The sequence below is a fragment of the Dermacentor silvarum genome, chromosome 5 (genome assembly GCF_013339745.2).
Source record: "Dermacentor silvarum isolate Dsil-2018 chromosome 5, BIME_Dsil_1.4, whole genome shotgun sequence".
NCBI classification, from domain to species: domain Eukaryota; kingdom Metazoa; phylum Arthropoda; class Arachnida; order Ixodida; family Ixodidae; genus Dermacentor; species Dermacentor silvarum.
Window position 1 is genome coordinate 177,165,615 of NC_051158.1, and position 22,992 is coordinate 177,188,606.

The following is a 22,992-nucleotide window of genomic DNA, read 5'->3' on the forward strand; positions in this document are numbered from 1 at the left end:
CTGCGCGAACTAAAGCTAGCGCTCGATTAGGCACCACTCTCGCTCGCTTCGCACGACCACGTCGGTGCCGCAGAATCTGGCCATATTAAAGCGAAAGCTTTACTAACCTAGTCGAACCGAGTTTCGCTGAGTTTCGCCGTCGCCAGCAGTTTGAACTTTATTTAACCGCAGCTGCGCCGTAGCTTTGACAACGCAACACGTAACTCGCCGCGCCGAGCCAACACTACCTAGATAGCACAAGGCCTGCGCAATCCGATCCATGACGTCTTGCTACCTGGCCCGACTGCCATAGAATCTAATGGGGAAGCCCCCGCGTAAGCAACAGTGATTTTAATGTCACTGCCTTCGTCACACCAGCCTTGGCAATGGAAATTTCGGGCCAGGTAGCATGACGTCACAGATCGGAGTGCGTAGGCCTGTGCTAGCTAGGTGGTGTTGGCCGAGCTCCGCCGCTGCCGCCGCCGCCGACTAGGCGCGTGCGTTCTCCGCTGCTGGGTAGCCGCCTGACCACGTGACACCTCGCGCCTGGCTAAGAGGAGCGCCGCGCTCGCCTAGACAGTGCGAGCTTCGCCATGGATGAGAGCGAGGCCGGGCCGTCTTCTCTGAGCTTTGCGCGGGAAGCTTTGAGCCGTCGGCGGCAAATGGCGTCTGACCACCCCGCGGATATCGCCCCGGCGAACTGCATCACTGGAGAGGGTCCGGAATGCCAAAAAGACTCAGGAAGATCGAGCCGTTCGGCTCGCCAAACGCTTGAAGTTGTCGGCTTATAATTTATGCCTGGCATAACGATGAATTTATACTTAAGTATAATAATTACAGCTACATCAAAGGTTAACCAAGTGAAACCAAGACTTCACCAGGCTAAACCAAGCTCTCGCTTTGCATATCGAGGGTTAGCTGAGCTAAGCCGCAGCCATTTTTGATCTCCTAACAAGAGTGAAAGCGACAACTTTCACGGCATACATTACTCACATGACACCTATGCCTAGCGCTCACTAGCCAGGCTCCCACCCTTCTTTCATTCCAAAGCCCCTTCACCGTGTCGCAGCGGCGTGCAATGTGGACGCAGCTTGGAAAACGAGCAGCACTAGAGAGGGAGTGGAAGCGCTTCGCGGCGCCGTAGGTGATGTACGGCGTGCACGTGTTTTAGTGGCGTGCTGCTTGGGTTGCCGGCGCTGCGACATTCGCTACATGGCGCCAGTGCTTCAGGCCTGACGCTGCAGGCAAGGGAAATATACCTGGTACCGAAGTTTCCACACAAGCCAATACGTTCAAAACATGGCGGTTCATCGGCGATGATGATGATGATGATTTATTGGCATCCCCTTTGAAACGGGGCGGCGACAAATAGTCACCTAGCCTGCTTGATTTAATCAGGTATACTATACATGTTATTTATCTAGCATTTTTGTATACCTCTCATTATTTTTCTTTTTCAAAAATTTACCTTGTACCGCTGCGTATGATTTTAAGAGATCAGGTCGTATCCATCTTTTCCCTGCTTTTTTGCACCAGTACTCTAATCGTCTCTTGCTTATCTCTACGGCTGATCTGTTTATGTATCCTTCCACTTTAAACCGAAGCGCTTCTGGGAGTTGCACGTTACCTACGGTTCTCGCTGGGTGGATCCGGTCGCATTCCATCAGGATGTGCTGAGTGGTCTCTGGATCTTTACTGCAGCATACACATGTCTCATCTAGTTCCGAATATTTGTTCCGATATGTTTTTGTCCTTAGGCAACCGGCTCGAGCCTCAAATAGCAAGGCACTGCCCTTTGTGTTATCGTACAAATTTTCCCTTCTAATTTCTTTCTTCTCATTCTTGTAAATCTCCATTGTCCTTTTTGTTTCCATTCTTTGCATCCAATTCACGGTCTCTATTTCTCTCACTTTCTTTCTGATGACCCCTGGTGGTTCATGGGACTTAGCGCCATCTGTGTGAGGAGGGAACAATTCCGGCGGAAGAGGACATAATGTGACGTCATATCCGTTGAAAACAGAAGTGGTGTCATTTTGTTGTCAAAGGCGCGTAATTTGTTTTCGGAGGCCGGCCATTATAGCTGTACATTAAAATACCCCGCCATTCGACTTGATGGGCGTTCCGAGGTTTCAGCTCTGAAAGCAATGCAAGGTCAGCCGTACGGGTGTCGAAATCACACCGCTGCACAGAACATATTTTCTTTGGAGGCCAGCAATCACTTCGGGCGTAGAGTGCTCGTCCTTTCGTCGGACGCCAAGCCCATCGGCCAGCGCTGTCGCACAAAAACAACTAAAGTAAAGTATCTGGCGGTTGTAACTCCCTACTTTTGACTAAACAGGGTAAGCAACAATGAAACTACCCACGTCACCAAATTCAGACAAACGTGGACAAGCAAAACAACACAACATGTGAGGGGGCGTATTGTAACAGGAGAACTTTACGAGCGCGCCTTTCTGCATACTTCAAGAGCTGCATTGCATTGCAAGTGATAGCGGCGTCAACGCCCGACGACGCTATCGATCGGCGCTTTTACAGGGGCGCTGAAAAAAAAAGGGTATTTATTTCAAGTAAAATAGAGTTGTCCCTTCTTTTTCGCCATCCGTATATAAAATTGATTAGGAATTTTATTCTCGTTGAATGAATCTAACTATGTCTTGCTTTAATTAGAAAAAGCTTTTTTTCTTTCCCAATGTTTCTTACCTTCAAACATAGTCGCGTTTCCATCACTGCTGCCATAACCACCCTTGCTGATGTCGGTGACAATTCGTTCTGTACCGTTTTTCAGTCGAAGCTTCGCGGCCTATTTGGATCGACCTTGCTGCAGGAGCGTACTTCTTAAAGCTCGCAGTAAGGGTAGAAAGATGGGCGGTTGGAAAGGATGCACACTTATTGATCAGTGCGAGAACAATTTAGGACGCAGAGGTAGAAGGACATAGGTCAGCGCTCGTCCTGTGTCCTTCTACCTTGGTGGCTGATCAATAAGTGTGCAATAAAGCTAGCACTTTAAGAGACAGGAAGAGACCGGTGTGGATCAGAGAATAAACGGGAATAGTCGATATTCTAGTTGACATTAAGCAGGAAAAATGGAGCTGGGCAGGCCATGTAATGCATAGCATGGATAACCGGTGGACCATTAGAGTTACAGAATGGATATCAAGAGAAGGGAAGCGCAGTCGAGGACGGCAGAAAACTAGGTGGAGTGATGAAGTTAGGAAATTTGCAGGCGCGAGTTGCAATCGGCTAGCGAAAGACAGGGATAATTGGAGATCACAGGGAGAGGCCTTCGTCCTGCAGTGGCCACAAATATAGGCTGATGACGATGAAAGCTAGCATGTATGTATATGTGTGGGCGGAGCAGTTGCATTGACTTTGGGGATGCAGCGTAGATCCGGGCGTTTAGATGCCCGCAACGCGAATAGCAGCAGCGCCTTTCCGTGCTGTGCCCTATTTTGATTTCTTCGTACGCTCCATAAAAATCAAATTCTGTGGTTTTACGTGCCAGAACCAGAATATGATTATGAGGCACACCATAGTGTGGAAGTCCGGATTAATTTTGAACACCTAGGGTTCTTTAACGTGCACACTGCGCACGGTACAAGGGTGGTTTTGCATGACGCCCCCATTGAAATGCTGCCGCATCTGTTGGGATTTACCCGAGGATGCCGCCTCGGTTAGCTGCGCAACACCAAAGCCGCTACGCTACCACGATGGGTTAGACACCGTTCGCAGCGCGCCACTCAGACATAGTTATCGAGTTGCAGCCATCACCGCGACTACAGAGACAGCGTCATTGAAAATAAGCCATCGAAAAGCAGCCTTAACGACGCTTTTCTCAACAAAGTGCAGTTTACGAATTGATTGTGCAGGTTCGAATAAATTTTTATGTACGTGTCAAAGACAGAGTTAATTATTAAGAATGCGTGTGTCTTTAAGTGGTGGCCTCAGCTTCCACGCGTTGATAGCAGCCTAGATAATTTTATCTTGCTTCGAGTAATTAGTACTGGACTGGTGATGAGCAGACTGTAACAAAACGCAGATTCACCTTGTATTGTGTAGACGACAACTGCAAACTTCTAGTCTGTAAGAAAAGAAAGAAGCCAGCAAATGAGATATCGCTCGGTTCTTTGCTTTTTTTTAAAGCACGTTACGGTGCAGGCTACGGTGCTACATTCATGCTTTTGACCGATTAGCAAGAACTGTCTATGCTAAAAACAGCGACAATATTTCTTACACAATTGCACGTTGAGCAAAATATTGCGCCGACTAAGCCCATACAAAAATTCCAGGTCACATATGTTATGCCTCAAGAATGATTTGCAAAAATCGAGGAGCACTGTACCACGGCCACTGGATTGTACTTTACTTGGAGGCGCTAAACGTGCGTTAAACGATAGTACGGAACAAAAGCGTATATTTCCTGGTCCGTTTGCAGCCGTGGTTACCACGCACCCAGAAGATGACGGGATTCGTTAGCGACCGCAGTATAAATGTTACAAGAAGCCGTTCTGACGAACTAGTTGGTTTTCCCATTTTCTCTCCTCGAGAGCACCGTATTTCTTGCGCTCCGCGTGTTCTGACGTGTGAAAACAGCGTATGTTGTAATCAGCTGGTCTAACAACCCGAAGTGAGCGCTCCAACAAACTTTGATCCTGCAGCTGCGCAAGGTTTTGGCGGCGAACACAACTGGTACGGCAGAGTTCATAGGTGCAAGCGTTTCTGCCGAGGTAGCCCATCGTTTATCCTTATTCTGGTGCATCACGCGCAGCTCGTGAGTCGTGACGATGTTCTCTTGGGGTGCACCGACTGAAAATAATTATTTCCAAGAATTGCTTATGTATCAGCACCATTTTGCACAATATATGTTCGAACTGTTTCGAGCCGAGCCGCTAAACGGTATTTTTTTTTCGATTCAGGTTCACTTGTTCATGCACCTTCTTAAAGATCAGTTTGGGTTCGGGTTCAGTTTCGGCTTGAATTCCGGTTCGGATACCGTTTTCGGTTCGGGCTTGGTTCGGCACCCTGAACTGAATACTTGGCCAAATAAGTTCTGCAAATGTGTTGTTACGTGTACCAAATACCAGTGCAAATTGCACAAATGACACATTAGCATAACGTGTACATGTCGTATATACGAAACATTTTTAGCAGGGCATTCCACGCCATATGTGTACACAACGAGAACGTTTCGGCCGAACCCGTGTCATGATGACTGTCGAAGTGAAGTCAATTATCATTAAAACTGTGTAGCGACACATGGCATTGCTCATGACGCCTTTATTTAGAATTTTTAGTGATCATTTTAAGATTTTTATTCCCTCGGCTATATCGGACACACACTGTTACCGTGGTCGGTCCACTCCACTATGAAACTTGATCGTCAAGGTCAGCCAGGACCATGACGGCATGACGACGACACAGTGGCGACGAGGGATTCTGAAATGACAACGATGCATATAACGATAACGTCATCACAGAAATCGGATGATGGAGCTTGAATGACGACAATGGAAAGACCACGACGGCATCACGACCACGAGCATAGCTAGTGGCCCAACTTGGGGTGTTGCGCCTCTGGGTTGGCGTAAGTGGCTCGATAAATAGAATCAAAATGCGTGAAGTAGAGAAAAATACAAATCGGTTATTAGTGATCACAGCATTAAACACCAAATATAGCCAAGCGTTTCGCACTCCTCGCACGCAAGACTGAATAGATAAGTTTGTCAGAATTGAGAACGACATACCTGAGGCTTTATTTTAGACGTCGTCTATTTATACACGTGTAGGCTTCAGCAGCTGAAGCGACTAATACTCCAGTGACACGGCACACGTAATGTCATTCGCAGCGAATAAGATTACGTGTCAATGCCATTTTTGTTGCTTCTGCACAGGCATAGGGAATTACATTTACAGCTAATAGCATTCACCCATTGAATGAGTTTTCCTAACTTCATGCACGCGCGACTTGTGTAATCTCAACGACAGGGGCTTGGCGAAAAATGACAAAAACGATAAGTTAAAACGAAATTTAATATATTTTCAAATAACCTGTCAGGTTTTTTGAAACGGCAGGTTTTATCGGCAGCAGCCTGCCGATAAACATTGCCATTATTTGCGAATGCCATTTTGTTTACCCATATACACTAGGAACGCCAGACCACAATGACATTCAATATGAATGTCAGTTACTGCAAACTACATTACATGTGCAGTGTGACAGGGGTATAAGACAACGAGCGTGCTTGGTTAGTGCCGTTTTCTTGGCGCTCATGTTTCGCAGTTACAGTGAAAAGTCACAGGCGACTGGAGCTTCTTGGAGCAGACGTATACATATTCTGAACATTGCAACTCTATATCGTGACCGAGTGCATCGCTCTATTTTCTACAAGGCGATATTCTTCAGGACTAGGTGATACTACAAGCGATATTTCACAGCATCTGAAGATATACAGGGCTTTTTAATAAGGGCGGGTCGATCTTGAAATGGAATAAAACAAGCCGTGTGGGAGGTAATAAGGAAATTCTTTTGTTTATTTGAAGGGCTCATGTATGCCATTATGTATGGAATCGTTCAAATGTCATCCGCGAGTTCTCATGGTGGCACGGATCCGAGTGGTCGAATTTTCAATGACTCTGCCGCATAGATCCGGCGGAAATTGAGCGATGGCCTGGGTTGGGTTGGCTTTAAAGGCATCAGTCGATTGCGGCTTCTCGGCATAGACCTGCGACCACACGAAACCCCAAAATAAAAAAGTCTAGCTGGGTCAAATCGCACGATCTTGGTGGCCAATTCACGTCACCTCTGCACGAGATACCCTCAAATCGTTTATGCAGAATGTCCATCCTGGCGTCTGCTGTGTGGCGCGTAGCGCCGTCCTGCTGGAACCACTTGTTGTCTACGCCCATATCCTTGAAATCGGGTCAAAAGAAATCCGCTATCATCGTTCTGTAGCGCTTGCCGTTGACGGTGATGGCCTCAGCAATGTCATTTTCAAAACAAGTACGGACCAATGACGCTGCTGGCCCAAAATCCGCACCAAACAGTAACTTTTTATGCATTCATTGCCACCTGGTGAACCTCGTGTGAGTTGGCGTCGTCCCATATAGGGAAATTGTGCTTGCAAACATAGCCATTCATCCAAAAATGTGCCTCGTTGCTAAACATGATTTTTCGGCCAAAATTGGGGTCCTCTTCCAAACGCTCCGAAGCCCAGTCAGCGAACAAACGGCGTTCTCTATGGTCATTAACTTTGAGCTCCTGGGTCAGTTGGATCTTGTATAAGTGTAGGCCTTAGTCCCGACGCAAAATTCGCCAAGTTGAAGTCTGCGAAAGGCCGAGTTCTTGTGCATGGCGAGTAATTGAATGCCTCGGGTTCTCCTGAACACTTTCACGGACCGCGGCGATGTTCTCGGCCGACCTGGCGTTCTTTTGAGGTACGTGTGTTGGCTGACTGTTTTCCGAACCGGTCATCTCGAATTTGGCCACAAAACGTTGGAGAGTCGACTTTGATGGGTCACCGCGTCTGCCGTAAAATGGGCGCAACTTGCGCAACGTTTGCACTAAGTCATTTTGATAGTAATGTTTTATCATTTAGACGTGCTGTTCAATCGTGTAACTTGCCATGGTGATTTGGCGTCAGTGACTGAATAATAAACAACAGATTAGACAGACGCCACCAAAACAACATGCCGACCACAGGTTTCCAAGATCGACCCGCCCCAACTGAAGAACGCGGTGTAATAATTTCACTCATTCGCAAAAATTTATTTCACGTAATGTCTGAGTATTGGTTAAAACACGTTGGCGGGCTAATTGGTTAGAATATAAGATAGAATGGGTAAGCGCGACCCAAAAGGACGAAAAAAAAGAACACTCAGTGGCGCAGTACTTTGTAATTGCAGTACTCTGGAATTATGCATAGATTCGTGTACTGGGGAATACTGAAGCTAGTTCTACGAACCTACCGTAATAACCTGTATTCGTGTATTTCTTTCCCATTGAGTACGCGATATTTATAAAGATCGATTGCCGGCAATTACCATTGCATCACCGTAATTCACTTGAAATAGACAGACAAATTCGTTTTTTAGAAATTCAAATTTAACTTATTTTCACTTTTGGCTCATATTAGCCAGGTCTAGGACAAGCGTGAGTATGCAGATCCCACGCACTGTGGGAATCGATGAAAGCTTAGCTTTCAGTGCTCTATGCGTTCCTTGATAGTATTTGGCGGTGATGTTTGACGGCATACGCCCACTTTTATTTGTCCACGTAGAACACAGAACACACAGAGAGCCGTGTTTGCTCGAGGCGTTGTCCGTAGCAAGGGCGAAGATTGTCATTGGCTCACACAGTGCATCACATGGTGACAGAAGCGTCGATATGTTAAACGGGCGCTTGCGTTCTGTCGCCCTGGCGCTGCGACGCCGGCTCAATGGAAAGCGAGGGCACGGAGAAGTACGAAACATAGTGCTGAACGTTGACCGTCTGAATTGCCCTTGCAAAAAAGTCACAGGCCTGCGCGGCACACGCAGCACAATCACAGCGTAAGCTGGTTGAGCGGCGCAAGAGTTCGGCACCACGCAAAACAAGGTCTTCGCGGTAAACTGTATTCGCCTCGATTTTGACGAGAACGATCTGTACTCTCCGCCCGGCGTCGGCTTCGACGGCGAGCTACGGCTTCTAATGCTCTCTACACAGCAGTCTGCTGAGCGCGATGATGCCTGGTTGTAGCCGCGCACGTAGCTGTACGATTCGCTTCTTCAGCAGCTGTTCCTACCTTGCGAGGAGACGCCATAACGTCTACCGAAGAGGTACCCAGAATACGTGGCGCACATCTAACCATAGAATAAAGAACCAACTTTAGAGAAGGGAAACTGTACCTTCCACAGTGCTACGAAAATAAGAAGCGGCAGCGCATAGAACTTACTTAGGCGTAAGACAGATGGCGCTGCTCAAACAGGAAGCGGAAATGTAGTTTTATATATATATATATTAGCAAAATTCAATATGGCCGCTTTTTACCGGTCGCGTACGCTGGTACGCGCCGCGCTCACTCGGTTGGCGTTGCGGCACGCCTCATTGCCTTGACTGCCGCGTAGTTTTTGCGTTCTAATTGCCAGGAGACCAAAGAGCCTCTACTGACGCCCATAAAAACAAGCCACAAGTGAGTGAACGGAACGTGCGACTTTATTGGCAGAAGACAAGCAGTGCACCTTCTCGTACAAGAGCAGAAATAAAAATTGCGTGTCAAGATACGCTGGAATCATTAACGCGAGCTCGTAAACGGCTCACTTTCGTCGTCGCACATGGCGGTCTGGTAATGAGCGACAACCAGCAATGTAAACAGATTGGACAGTGTCCCAACTGTTTGCACCGACAGTCGTCGTTGAAGATGAGCAACTTGCATTGCGAAGCAATCGGGTGACGCAGGCATCTGCTGCCGCAGCCAACACAGCGTCATGGACTACCCGGAAATTTTACGTTACCTCCGTTCCAACCTGCGCGTTTCTTTTTTGTTATTTCGGGGGCCGCGAATGTGTAGATCACACTTGGTGCCCCTCTATCTTTCAATATGGACATGGCCGGTTTCGTGGGCATCGCCTTCGGCAGCCTTTTTGCGGGACTTTCAACTTCACACACATCGGACCATGTAAGCATGTTTGCTGGTCTAGGAATACCGCAAAAAAAAAGAACACACACGAGACGAAGAAAGAGATAACACGAAGCTGTACTGACAACTGTTTATTTAATGAAACGAACGCCGAACTTATATATATCAGACACATGTGTGCACCCGAAAAGCAACGAGAAATCCAATAAAAACACAGAGCGACCTTCAAGAGGGGTGCGATACAAATGTTCAGATAAACGCTTGTAGACTACCGAGGCACCTAACACGTGTGTATCACGTAGAAAAATACAAAAGTTCCTTCTGGGTAACAGCAACTGACTGAAAACTAACGCAATCACTATCCTTAAAGCGTCGCATGGCTACTGCCTCTACAAGCTCTTTTCGGCTGGCCATTTTTTCTGCCGATAATCTGCTGTTACCCAGAAAGAACTTTTGTTTCTTTCCACGTGATACACACATGTTAGGTGCCTCACTAGTCTATCAGCGTGTATCTTAGCATTTGTATCGCACCCCTCTTGAAGGTCGCTCTGTGTTATTATTGGTTTTGTCGTTGCTTTTCGGGTGCACACGTGTGTCTGATCTGTATGAGCTCGGCAATCATTTCATTAGATAAACAGTCGTCAGTACCGCTTCGTGTTGTCTCTTTCTTTTTCAGGTGTGTTATTTGCAGTAACTTCCCAAATCATGAATCACCAACTGGCCTGCACCCATACTCTTCTAAATGCTGGTCTACGTTCACGCCAAATCGCGGCCGAGGAAGTCCACATGCAGAATTTGCCCACGGCTGCAGCAGGAAAGGACAGAACGGGGAGCACCAATCACGGAGCATGTAAATTGGGAGTCTATGTCATTGTGCAGACTGCAGGAGCGAATGCTTACCACGAGAGACTGCTTCCCAATGCAGCTGACCAGGCCGCCTCATCCAAGAAACGTAACACGGCAACCATAACCAAGTCAGATGAGACTCTGCAATCAATGACCGCATAAGGTCCACACAATACATTATACATTGCTGGAGATCCATATGGCAACAGTGCGCATTCAGGTACATGGGTCGCTTAGGGCACATTCAGCTGTCCGACTACAGGTATAGTGCTTGCCTCCGTCACACATGGTGGTCTGGTAATGAGCGACAACAAGCAGCGCAAACAGATTGGGCGGCGTGTCCCACCTATTTCCACCGACATTCACTGTTGATTATTAGCAACTTGCATTGCGAAGCAATCAGGTGACGCAGGCATATACTGCCGCAGTCAACACAGCAACATGGACTACCCAGCATTAACTCCTTTCCAGCCTGCACGTTTCTTTTCTTTGGAGGGCCGCTAATGTATGGCTCACACTTGGTGCCCCAATTTGTCTAATTATGGACAAGTCGGTTTCGTGGGCATCACCTTCGGCAGTCACTCCACCCAGATGGCTATCAACTTCATATACCTCAGATCATGTAAGCACGTATGCTAGTCTATGTTCATGCCAAATTGCAGCTGACGAAAGCCACAAGCAAAATTTGCACATGGCTACAGCAGGAAAGGACAGAACGGGGAGCACCAATCACGGTGCGTGTAAATTGGGAGTCTATGTTGCTGTGCGAACTGTAGGAGCAGGTGCTTACCTCGACAGACTGCTTCCCAATGCAACTTACCAGGCCCCCACATCCCAGAAACGTAACACGGTGACCACGACCAAGTGGGACAGCAGCGAAACCAGACTCTGTAATCAATCACTGCAGTGTAGCTAGCTTGTGCTACACTGAAGGTTATCGAACAAGGCAAGGCTACACCCAGGCTATCGAGCAAGAAGAGCAATGCTCAATGAGACTAGGAATTAAATATGGCAATCAGAAAGCTTTCGTTCATGAAAGAAGCCACTCGGCTCTGCAAGCACTGAAGGCCAAAAACATTAAGAAGAGTCGAATGCTACAGAGCACATGGTCCAACGGTTAATGCAAGACGCATGCCGATGCTGCATCGGCTATTTCTGGAGAAGAATTGCACATGGCAACATACACTAAGAAATACTGTTACAGATATGGTATGCTACTAGACAGTGAATGGTATTAAGTATGAGCAAAGAATCGGCTGACCTTTATGTTTGGATGAGGAAGAAGAATTATCCCTAACAAGAGTGGGGAATGAAAAAGCTTGCATGTATAGAAAAAAATGTATACTTGGCACAAATAGAATTTCACATGACCAGGAAGCTGATTAAGGAAGGGCATACTGATGGAACTCGTTTGGCCAGCGTCGTCCGTGCTTGTTCAATTGTTTCAGGTGCATCTCAATATGAATTTCTAGAAAGGCTTTGTTGAGGTACCTGGATGACTCGGCCAATATCCGTGCTGGTGGAATGAAGGCTGAGGCTATTTTCAGTCTTGACACAGTCCTCCGTAGACTTGATATTTCATCTAAATACTTCTGCGTCCGCTTCTTTGTTTGTGGTGTAAAATACTTGTGAATTCGGCTCCAGCCCCTTCCTGTCAGGGTAGATGGGGGCTCCTGTGATGAGGACCATGGTGTGCTTGGTGCAGATTCTGTTGGGGCAGAACAGTTACACATGAGATACAGCAGAGATTAGCCAAACTCATGTAGTGTTTTCTTTTGTGTTTGAACCAATTATGCTGAACCGTAAATGTGGAAAAACATTCATATCATCTGCTACAAACAACTGACATGTATCTCAAGACTAGCGAGCCAATACAGTATATATTAAGCATATTTATTTCTGAACTTGGTGTTGTTTACCTTGTAGTAACAGCCAAAGCCCACACAATGGCCTTGTTGTAGCAGGAAGTAGCTTGTCTTTGGTGTGTGGAGTGTGTTGCTTTACACTGGTGCCATCCTCTTTACTGCATGTCTGGAACAGAAATTTTGATTGCATCAGAAATTGAAACAGCACAATTTTGCAATATGAAATGCAAGAAGGTGAGATATATATTGTAATGGTTTTAGACTACAGAACACATGCAAATGTACACTGTTTGTTCTAGGGTGCTTCATCAGCATGTTAAATAAATATTGGTACTGTCCATAAAATTTGTCTGCTTAAATACAATGCGTGTCAACACCTTAAGTATTATTAGGATCACAAATGAGAAACTTTTTGCGCCCATATATACACTAGAAGAGATCACACTGCTGGTTTCACAGGCAAATGCAAGACAAACGTGAAGATATTAGAACTGCTGCATTCTTTTTCTGCATGAACCTGATGCACCACTTCATTACTGCAAAAATAAATGCCCCAAGGTAAATCAAACGGAACAACAAGAATACATGGAACCAACAAGTACGAAATATGGGTAAATGATCGTGCGTGCAACTGTTTCATACATTAAATTCAGCACTTTCACCTCAATTTACCAAAGGGTTATCCGGTTTTGTGGACGAAAGAAGTTGCCGGCGGAATCGAAAAAAAAGATATATATATATATATATATATATGTGTGTGTGTGTGTGTGTGTGTGTGTGTGTGTGTGTGTGTGTGTGTGTGTGTGTGTGTGTGTGTGTGTGTGTTGATAAGGCTACTCAGTCGCCTACGGCCACGGATACAACGAGATGAAAAATGTGACGGGCGTGCCGATATCGCTCTCTTTTTTTTCGTGAATGTGTTTGCATAACGACGGCCTCGCAACTGAAGATTTATTTGGGAAACTGCAACGCAGGGTCCTGACTGCCCATATGTAATGCAGGATCTAGTTCGTCAACTTGTCTCCGCCTGTAAGTTAACGAGACGAATATTACATAACGATTCAAGCAGCAGCGATGTTAAACGAGTTACCGGTATTGCCATCCTCAGTCGCAGCAGAATCCGGCTCCCGTTTCGATGCATACTTGTTCCGCATGGCTCACGATCAAACCTAGCTTTCGGGCTTACATCTCCGCTAGCAAACCCGTCACTTCACCCCAAGCTAAATAAAGCGAGGTGTCGAAGCGCAATAAACTGGTTTTAGCACAAAATAAGCAACCAGCATAAGTGTACGAACCAATGAATCCATGCTTGCCGTGTACGCCAAAATACCGGTAAAAATTTTAAATTCAGGCCAGAGGTCACGTGAGAGATCGATGATGCTGAGCGTTATTTTGCGTTTACAATGGCAAAAAAAGAACAGAGTTAGTGCTCAGTAGTACAATCTCTAATTAAGAATAATAATTTTGTACTCTTTGTTAATTAACAAAAACGCTTCGATAAGCGCAGGAGAAAGTTTGTAGGTTAAAATTGAGCTTATTACGGCGCCTCTAGCGGGAGCTACTGAACTCACTTAGGCATATTTTCGAGGGGATGTACTATGCTTGTTGTGTTATCAGCGATTTTTTCGCCCTCTGTGGCCATTTGGTGAACTCTCGAGTTTCCGGGGCCTGCATCTAACATCGGGATAGCGTTGATTGCGCGCCTCGTCTGAATCGCATCTCGTCGCACGTGGCGATTGCAGGCACGTTAACTAGATGGCGCCCCCATACTGGCGGAGGCTCGGGTCGTCTGCGTCTGCGAGGCGCAGGGCGCGTATAAAGGGAGTTTTTCTTCTCTGTGATAGCAAGTGCTTGCGTGGCTCAGTGGTAAAGTGTCCGACTCCCACGCAGCGGGCCTGGGTTTGATCCCGGCGGAGAGCGGGTGCTTTTTATCGCATTTCCGGCGATAGCGGCTACGGGGTGGCGGTGGCGTCCTCGAGTGCGCTTCCCTTTTCTTGGTATGCATTCTGTAACTTTAATGGTCCACCGGTTATCCATCCTACGCATTACATGGCCTGCCCAGATTAATTTTTTCCGCTTAATGTCAACTAGAATATCGGCTATACCCGTTTGTCTCTGATCCACACCGCTCTCTTCCTGTCTCTCAACGTTAGGCCTAACATTTTCCGTTCCATCGCCCTTTGTGCGGTCTTTAACCTGTTCTCTAGCCTCTTTGTTAACCTCCAAGTTTCTGCCACGTATGTTAGCAGCGGTAGAATGCAGTGATTGTGCACTTTTCTTTTCAACGACAGTGGTAAGCTACCAGTCAGGATTTGGCAATGCCTGCCGTATGCACTCCAAGCCAATATTGTTCGTCTGTAAATGTTTTTCTCATGATTAGTGTCCACTGTAGTAATTGCCTAGATAAATGTACTCTTTTACAGACTCTAGAGCTTCTAAGCTTCTGCTTAGTATTCTATTAAGCTTTAGGCAGGCCCCGTCCGTAGACCTCACTACAGTTTTTTAGCTGAGTACGAAGCGAGGCTTGCGTAAAATCCTCTTGAAGTGTTTAAACAGTGCACCGGCAAGCTGACGCTCAAAGTTTCTGACGCATAACTTAGAATAAAGTCACTGTCGCAAATGTAACATAATTAGAGTGTTACAACATTACTTTTTATAATCATAGGCCAAAAATTATTGTTCATTTGAAGACGCTTAGCTTTTGATTCCTAAACATCATGTTCATGGGTTCTCAGCATCGCCTATTAATAAGCTTGTAAATAAATACTGACTTTTAGCTATGTTCAGTATTATCTTGTTTTAATGTAGCCATTTCTCAAGCTTTTGTAGGTGGTCAGTTCTATCAACGTCAAGGTGCATAACAATCTACTTGCAGAGTGATGGTATCGTCGGTGTAAACAATCAGCCTAGAATAATTTAACACGCTTACACATAATCGATTTAAGTACTGAAGTGAAGCGGACCTTGAGGAGCACAGAGAGAGAGAAATAACTTTATTTCGGAACATAGGGTTATGGGGTCCGGCGGGTGGGTACTCAGTCCAGGACTCCAGTGGCCACTGCTACGTGTCCGGTCTGGTCGAGGAGGCTCAACTGAGTCTCCAGGATCATGGCGTGAATGACTTTGATGTTCTAAGAAGTCGCATCCTTTTATTTGCTTGTTGTTTCCGACTGGTGTGTCTTTCTTTGCTTGGACTGAATTGATGTCCCGAGAGCAAGAGCGTCTGCCCCTGTGTTGCCAGGGACACCAACATGCCCCGGACACCATAGAATGTGATGTTCTTGTCTCAGTCGATCGCCCAAGATATTAAGGGCGATCCAGGGAATTCCTACGTAGAGGAAGAGTGGACAGGCCGCCTGGGAGTCCGTGAGGACGTAGGCGGGCGTGTCCTCTCTCCCGTGGCTTTATCGCCTGGGCTACTGCAGCCGCCTCAGCTGTGCTGCTGCAGGCTGTGCGCACCAACGCTGTTGTCATGGTTCTTAGGTTTCTAGAGATCCCGAAGCAGCCACGATAACGTGTCCTCTAATGTCCCATGCTGCGTCTGTGTTGATTGTATCGGGATTATTACCGAATTTTTTACTAAATGTTCGGCTTGTGCTTTACGCCTGCCTTCGTGAAATGTTTGGTTCCTTTTTGTGGGTATGGTGGTTTTTTTAGGTTCTTCTCGCGGTCTACCTCGGTATGTCTACTAGTTCGCTGCTGCAGTAATGTGGGTTGATCGGGTATGCCAGCTCTTCTAGGAGCATCCTGCCCCCTTGTGACACAATTAGGCGCTCTCGTAGTGTGACCATAATCATTGTTTTCTGTTCTTCCACGGTGTTGTACAATCCGGGAGCCCCGAATCTCTCCGTGGATGTCCCCAGCGGTAGATCCAGAGCGGCTTTTTATGCCCTTATACGGCTTGCATATTAGGATATCTGCCTGCTCTGTCTCTTTATAGTTAAGCTCTTGATACGGGAGGCTGTAGGTATTTCTGTTAAATTCAAAATCTTGGAACTAATCATATTGCGTCTGATTCGCTTAGTTCTCTCCCGTTCCACGAATTCTTCCTATCATTCTGGTTATATGTTTTACCGAAATATTTGGAGATTTTAGGATGTAGTCTGCTCTTGTGTTGTGTTGTATCCACAACCCTAAAAATCCTCACTTTTTGGGATTCTTTTATTGTCGAATCTCCAAGCTTCTGGGCAGCTTTTTGAGAGTTGTAATATTTAACGTACACCGTAATCCATTCTTATTTTTCAGGTAGACATTTCATTATATTCTGAGTGGCGAAATCGTGCACTATGTTAATTGCTTCTTGAAGAGTTCGTTCTTTTTCTCCGATGGAGCGTTTTGTAGCCCAAAGAGTAATGTCTTCAGCATCAAGTTCAATATGCAGATTTGGAAATTTTCCAAGCCTAGGTTATTCATCCCCGAGCCTCGGCTAGGTTATTCATTTCCCAGCCTAGGCTAGGTTATTCATCCCCGAGTTGAATAACAGGGTTTAGAGGTTGGCACCTCCTTGCGGTGTGTCCCTATTTGGCTTATTGAATGAGTCAGAGTGGGTTAATTTCTCCTGTGCCGATAGAGGCATTTCCATGCCCCAAGAAAAATTTGAGATAATTATAAGACTTTTCACCGCATCTGGTTTTCTCAAGTTCTTGAACTATCAGTTTGGGCGCGATGCTATCCAATGGGCTTTTGAGGCCTAGGACCGCTAGTAGTTCACTTCTCGTTGGAATGTGGCTCAGTACATCTTCCTTCAGTCTTAGGAATACATCTTGTGTCGATAAGTGTACCGTGAGGTCCTAAATATAGTTTGACAACAGATTTTGGTCTGTTTATAGTTTATAAGTCATATGTGAATTACTCGTTCAAAACGTTTTCCCAGGCAAGACCTGAGTGAGATCGGACTGAGGTTTTGCATGTTACGAGCCTTGCCGGGTGGACGTATTAAAATGATTTCTGCCTCTTTCCATTGTTCGCGAATTTTGCCGGTTTGCCATACATCTCTCTCGAAGTATACAGTTAGTTTCTTAATTTGTTCATAATTTAAATTCCGTAGCATTGCAAACATGAAGTTGGATGCAGCACAGTGATTCTCTAAGAGGAACCCTCGCCGCACAGAAAACCTGGAACATTCGTAGAAGCATGCCAGACACAGGAGCAACAAAATCGGAATTGACACGTGTCCTTGAGTGGGAGAATTCAAGGGCATAGATGGCGAACTAATAGCAAAACTCAAAGAAAGATACACAGAGGAACACATTAGGCAGTCATACTCGAAACCATACAATGGGCCTGCTCGAACAAAGTTATGGATGGCCCTATGACAGAAGCAGAGCTTTTCGCAGCAACGCCGGTAGCGAAAAGAAATACAGCGCCTGCGAAGGAGCACAACATTTTATAAACGTCATTGGATCGAGACTGTGTTGCCAATCATAAAATATTGTTTTCTATTCGTCAGGTGAATTTTTTAGTACTGTTTCTACTCCTTGTATTCCATAATTATACAATTTAGAAATTAAGGTGTCCTGTGTCGCCGTGTCAAAAGATTTTTAATAGGTGGCGCGTTTTCATTTCCCCGTGAGAGGGGGCAACCCGTGCTCCCTCTCAGTGTTTTGTGTCACGCTGTTCAAAAATTCTGCAGTTGAGAAGATGCACCAACCAGTTCAGATGAATACGGTGTTAGTTCTTTCTGTCCACTTCATCACCGGGAAAGACTACCTCCAACGAATGCATTTTTTTTTCGACCGGAGATAGCTCTGCGCGCTTTTGCGAATGTTTACTCCAGCCGTGGTTGAGGCGTGATTTTTTCAACTGCTTTGTAAGTCGGCTGCACTGCGAAACTCCACAGAACTCAAGAAATATTGGTGGGCAGCGTCATTTAGTGCATTTATAGCAAAAAAAAAATCAGAGCCCTTCCACTATGTGAAGATGGAAGACCAGCGGAGCTACACTTGTTGATTGCTATATTGAGTTGTAACGATATGGTTAATTTCGATATTGATTGAATCACATACATATTGGTGTATATTGATGACATACATATCTTTCTTTCCTTTCTTGTTCCTGGCTCATACCCGCATATCTCTGGCTCGTACCCGCATATGCAATGCGGGTATGCGCCACATGTGAATCTAACGCGATAGCGTTTAGGGCCTCGTGTCGCAGAAAAACCGGCGTCGGCGTCGGCATTGGTGCCCGCGGCCGAGGAACTCATCCCCAACCACGCAGGCCCTCCAAATATATTTTACCACTAAAGTGGCTCAGACTTTGTCTTGCATTGTTTACAAAGTCATTCCTCGGAATTTTGACAGTGACAACCCACAAACTATTGTCATGAAACAAAACACCGACAGTGCATGCCTTTTATGCTAAATCTTCTCAGGCTGAAATATTAAAGGTGCAAACAAAAAAAGAAGGCCGGCCCATGAGAGTCCGCGTTTCTACCAGAAAGTGCACCTTCGTATAGCGTTCACCACCAGCGTTTCCCGGTAAACATTACGGGTACATAAGCTGAGTTGCCGGGAAGTGTGAGAAACAGTCAAGTATCTTTGAAAGGGTCTGTTGCTGGGCCTGTTGGTACATACTTGTAGAAACGAAGGAAGCAGCCTTCAAGACGCAAACACAAGGGGTGCTATGCAGGATGCGCCGAGTTTCTCGTTCGCACGAGTTTTATCCGAGTTTGCTCGATGGCAGTCAGTGAACGGAGATAGCAAGGAATGCGCAATAACAGCAGGCAAAAAGAAATGTCGAGATAAAGTCGCGCATGACAACATGAGCGCACCCTATGAGCGCACCCTGCGCGGCACAGTGCTTCCGCGCTTCAAGCACAGAAGACTGCGCAACAAAACGCGCCAGCGCCGCGTATTGTTATCAACGTATTATCGCAATTTAGCAATATCGTCACTGTCTCGCTGTCTATTTGCAAACCTGCCGGGAGCCGTTTGTCACGCCTTTCTCGGGCGAGTCAAGGGCGTGCCTCCTCTTTCGAGCATTATCTTTCTCTATCCTCCGTCGAATGCGAACAGGGCACGTGTGGTGCATTCTTGACCCTACACTTTCCCTCAGTCGAATACTTTGGAATACAACAAATAAAATAACAATCATTTTATTTCATAAAGTATCGGTTTTTCGTTTTGAATGCTATAAATTTGTGATGACGAACCAAGGAGGTTTAAAAAAAAAGCTTTTTTTAAACCTCCTTGTGACGAACGGACATCGAGTGAATTATTAAATTTTGAACTTTTTTGCCGCGAGTGGAGACAGTGAGACGAAAACTTACAAGCGGATACATTCTAGAGGGTCGCACGCACGAGGAAGTTCATGCGGTGAGCAGTCGCCAGGGGCACTGCAGTGCTATCCTCGATAGTATACAAAAATGATGGATAAAGAACATGTATAATATACCTTATTAAATCAAGCAGGCTAGGTGACTATTTGTCGCCGCCCCGTTTCAAAGGGGATGCCAATAAATCATCATCATCATCATCGATGAAGTCGATGCGATATGTTGACGCATAAAGTCAGTCATGACAATGATCTGCCCATTCCTTGTCTATTAGGGGAATGGCAACTAGGCGCTGCGGCATGGCTGTTCACCGCAGGTGCTTTCACTGAGGCGGCTATAAGTCCGCCGCTTTACCAACTGAAACGACACTCTAGCCATAGAGACGGGAGCAATGGCTGTCTCTGCAAAATTGCTGTGCAGTATTCTAGGGTCCGTAGTGACGCAGCACAGTGAAAATATACCAGTTTATCTGCGTGTGCGAAGTCTCCGCGATGCATTGCGAAGAAGAGCGTGCTGCCCAGCGACACAAGTCATCGCTTGTCAGCGCTTGCCCAGTGAAGGTGCCTCCGTGCGCATGCACACAGAATTTGAGTGTGTTGTTCACTCCAATGAGCTTGCCGATTGCCTCTGCTGCTGAGCTAACAGTGATCGCAGATGGATATCGTAACGACAGCGCAGCAATCGCATTTTGGCGGGTGAGGGCTCTTGTGAGCAGTTAGGAAATTAGACTTCGAACGCAGGAAGGTGTTGCAATTGTTTAGTGCACCGTGCTTGTGATAAAGAAATGCCATCACACTGGGTGTGTTTGCGTGGACCGCTGACCGCGTTTGTGACACTGTGGCTCTGACACATCACTGATGACAGAGCAGCCATCTGAAATGACAGCTGCGATACGTTGTCGTTGGAAAACACTACGCACTGCTCAGGATCGTCGTCCACCACGGGACATCGACGCCTTGCAAGCAGCTACAGTGACGTGCCGATAATTATTTGCTGTACGCTACGTCGCCACAATGCAGGCAATGAACCGTGTTGTTGGGCCATCACAGCCCAAGAAGATGTATGCATAAGCGAGCGAAAGTCGACGCTTTGTCTTTTTTTTTCTTTTTTGGTAGTGGTGTTCAGTACATCGCCGATGACAGTGCGTTGTGTGTGTATTATTTCGCCGATCAAGATTGTTAATGCCTCTCAGTTCCGTACCACGTCGCTGTTGCCGAAAAATAAGTTGGGCGTGGCTCAACCGTGGTGGGCGCGCAGAAGAGTTACATGCCTCGCGCGGGGCGTGACCTATGGTTTTGATTGACAGGCGCATAGGCGCCGACTACGGGGGAGGGGGCTCCGGGGCTCGAGCCCCCTCCGAATTTTCCCGGAGGGGCTGAGCCCCCCCCCCCCCCCCCCCCGGAGATCCGTATCCAACCCCCCCCCCCCCGCCCCTAAAATGTCATTACCGGAGTTCTGTGACCCACATAATTTGAGGATTCTCTTGCGTTATCTGCACATTTTCACTTTTGTTGTGACTAAAAGCTTACGGCGCCATTGTTGGCGCGGACGTGCACGGCTTTTAATTTGTACTTCCGCTTTATTTCGGCAAATCCTGACAATAGGAGTACAAGCGCATTAGAAGCACCAGCGGCGGCTACCTCATCCGTGTTTCCTCAATTTAACATTTTTAAAATTTCCGCTGAGAACACCACGCACAGACACAATATATTTAAATATATACAAAGGACAAAATTTATTATATTTTTTTAAAGAGAAGGAGGTAGCCAACTAAATGGATAACCTATATCTAGAGAATTAATATGTTGATGTATGTTCACCTCAATTCAAATTACTTTGCGTGCTTTTTTGACACTGAAAAAAAAAACCTGCAGACTTCAGTGACCCCTTCGGCAGAGTCTTCTATCAACGGCGTGTGAAAAGCGCGTCAGTGGTATGTGTCTCAACATTGATTCTCTTTCCAGTAGCGATGCTAACGACTGGCGACAAAATAAAAGAAAAAAAGCTCTTCTAATTATTTACAACATTTACGCATTAGGGATGGAAACATCTCATCTTGCATGCAGAGGCCATAAATACAAGGTGTTTCAGCAAACACTTTCAAAAATTTTTTTAAAGGTTGCCTGTGGCAGATAGCACAATTCTAGTTCATGAGCTGGTCTACTCGAAGAGGTGGACATTACTAGCACAAAAAATTGAAATGTATAATCGACTAATTAAAAAATCACCAATTAGGTTTTTAACATAATAACTTATGGCCCGTGTTGCAATTTACGAATTCTAGCCGTGGAATTTGCAAGGTGGATGCACTAGGAACTAATTCTCAGGATGGCACCAGTTTCGATAGATTAATTCCCGAACATTGCGGAGAAATGCATTGGCGTTCCAGTTACTTTTGCGCTTACCCGGAGTGGTTGTGGCTATGGTGTTGTACTGCTAAGCATGAGGTCGCGGGATCAAATCACGGCACGGCGGCTGCATTTCGATAGGGCGAAATGCTAGAACACCCGTGTACTTAGATTTAGGTGCACGTTAAACAATCCCAGGTGGTCTGAATTATTCCAGAGTCCTCCTCTACGGCGTGCCTCTTAATCAGATCGTGGTTTTGGCACGTAAAATCCCATAATTTGTTCTTTTCATACTTTTATGCTTTGATGCATAAAACGCCGTTTTGTTGAGAAAGTGACTGGCACGCCAATGTATTTCTCCGCAAAGTTAGAGAATTAATATCTCGACACTGGTGTCAGCCTGAGATTTAGTTCAAAGGGGATTCGCACTCAGCGGCTAGAATTTGTAAATTGCAACATGGGCCATAAGGTAATTAGCTAAAAACTTAATTGGTTAATTTTGTTAATTAGTCGATTATGCATTTCAATTTTTTGTGCAAGTAATGCCCGCCTCTTCGAGTAGACGAGCTCATGAACTAGAATTGTACTATCTGTCACAGGCCACCCTTAAAAATTTTGGAAACTGTTCGCTGAAACACCTTGTATATAGAATTCACTCAGTAACCGAAACGATGTCAAGCCGGATTCACTCAAAATCAGAATAAATAGAAGTCTATAAGTCATGCGCAGCAGCGCTTATACTAGGACTCAAAGTACTAAAAAAATCAAAACAGTGCAGTTTGGCCGGGAAGGCGAAGCAGTATTGTTGATAGCGAAGTAGAAGACAATTACACGAAGGAAGATTCTTACCGTGTAAATCCGTGTAAGGATCGCACCCGTGTAAAGGCCGCACCCATAACTTGACAGCCAATATTTTAAAAAAGGCATCCAACCGAGAAGAAATCGCGTTCCATGCGCTGATTCTGATCGGGCTCACCAGCGAATTGTCGCGCGCAGCGTACTTTCGCGCGTCGTTACTGGATGTCAAGAGGAGGCGATTGCGGAGGTTTACGGCGGATTTCATACTC

At 46.1% G+C, this 22,992-nt stretch overlaps 1 long non-coding RNA gene across 1 annotated transcript; it reads right to left on the reverse strand.

Moving 5' to 3' along the window:
* Positions 1-11,988: 11,988 nt before the first annotated feature.
* LOC125945239 (uncharacterized) lies at positions 11,989-13,887 on the reverse strand. Its single transcript, XR_007466729.1, has 3 exons — positions 13,392-13,887; positions 12,356-12,467; positions 11,989-12,144 (listed from the first exon to the last, which is right to left on the reverse strand). It is a non-coding gene; the product is annotated as an uncharacterized LOC125945239 (long non-coding RNA).
* Between the last annotated feature and the right edge of the window lie 9,105 nt (positions 13,888-22,992).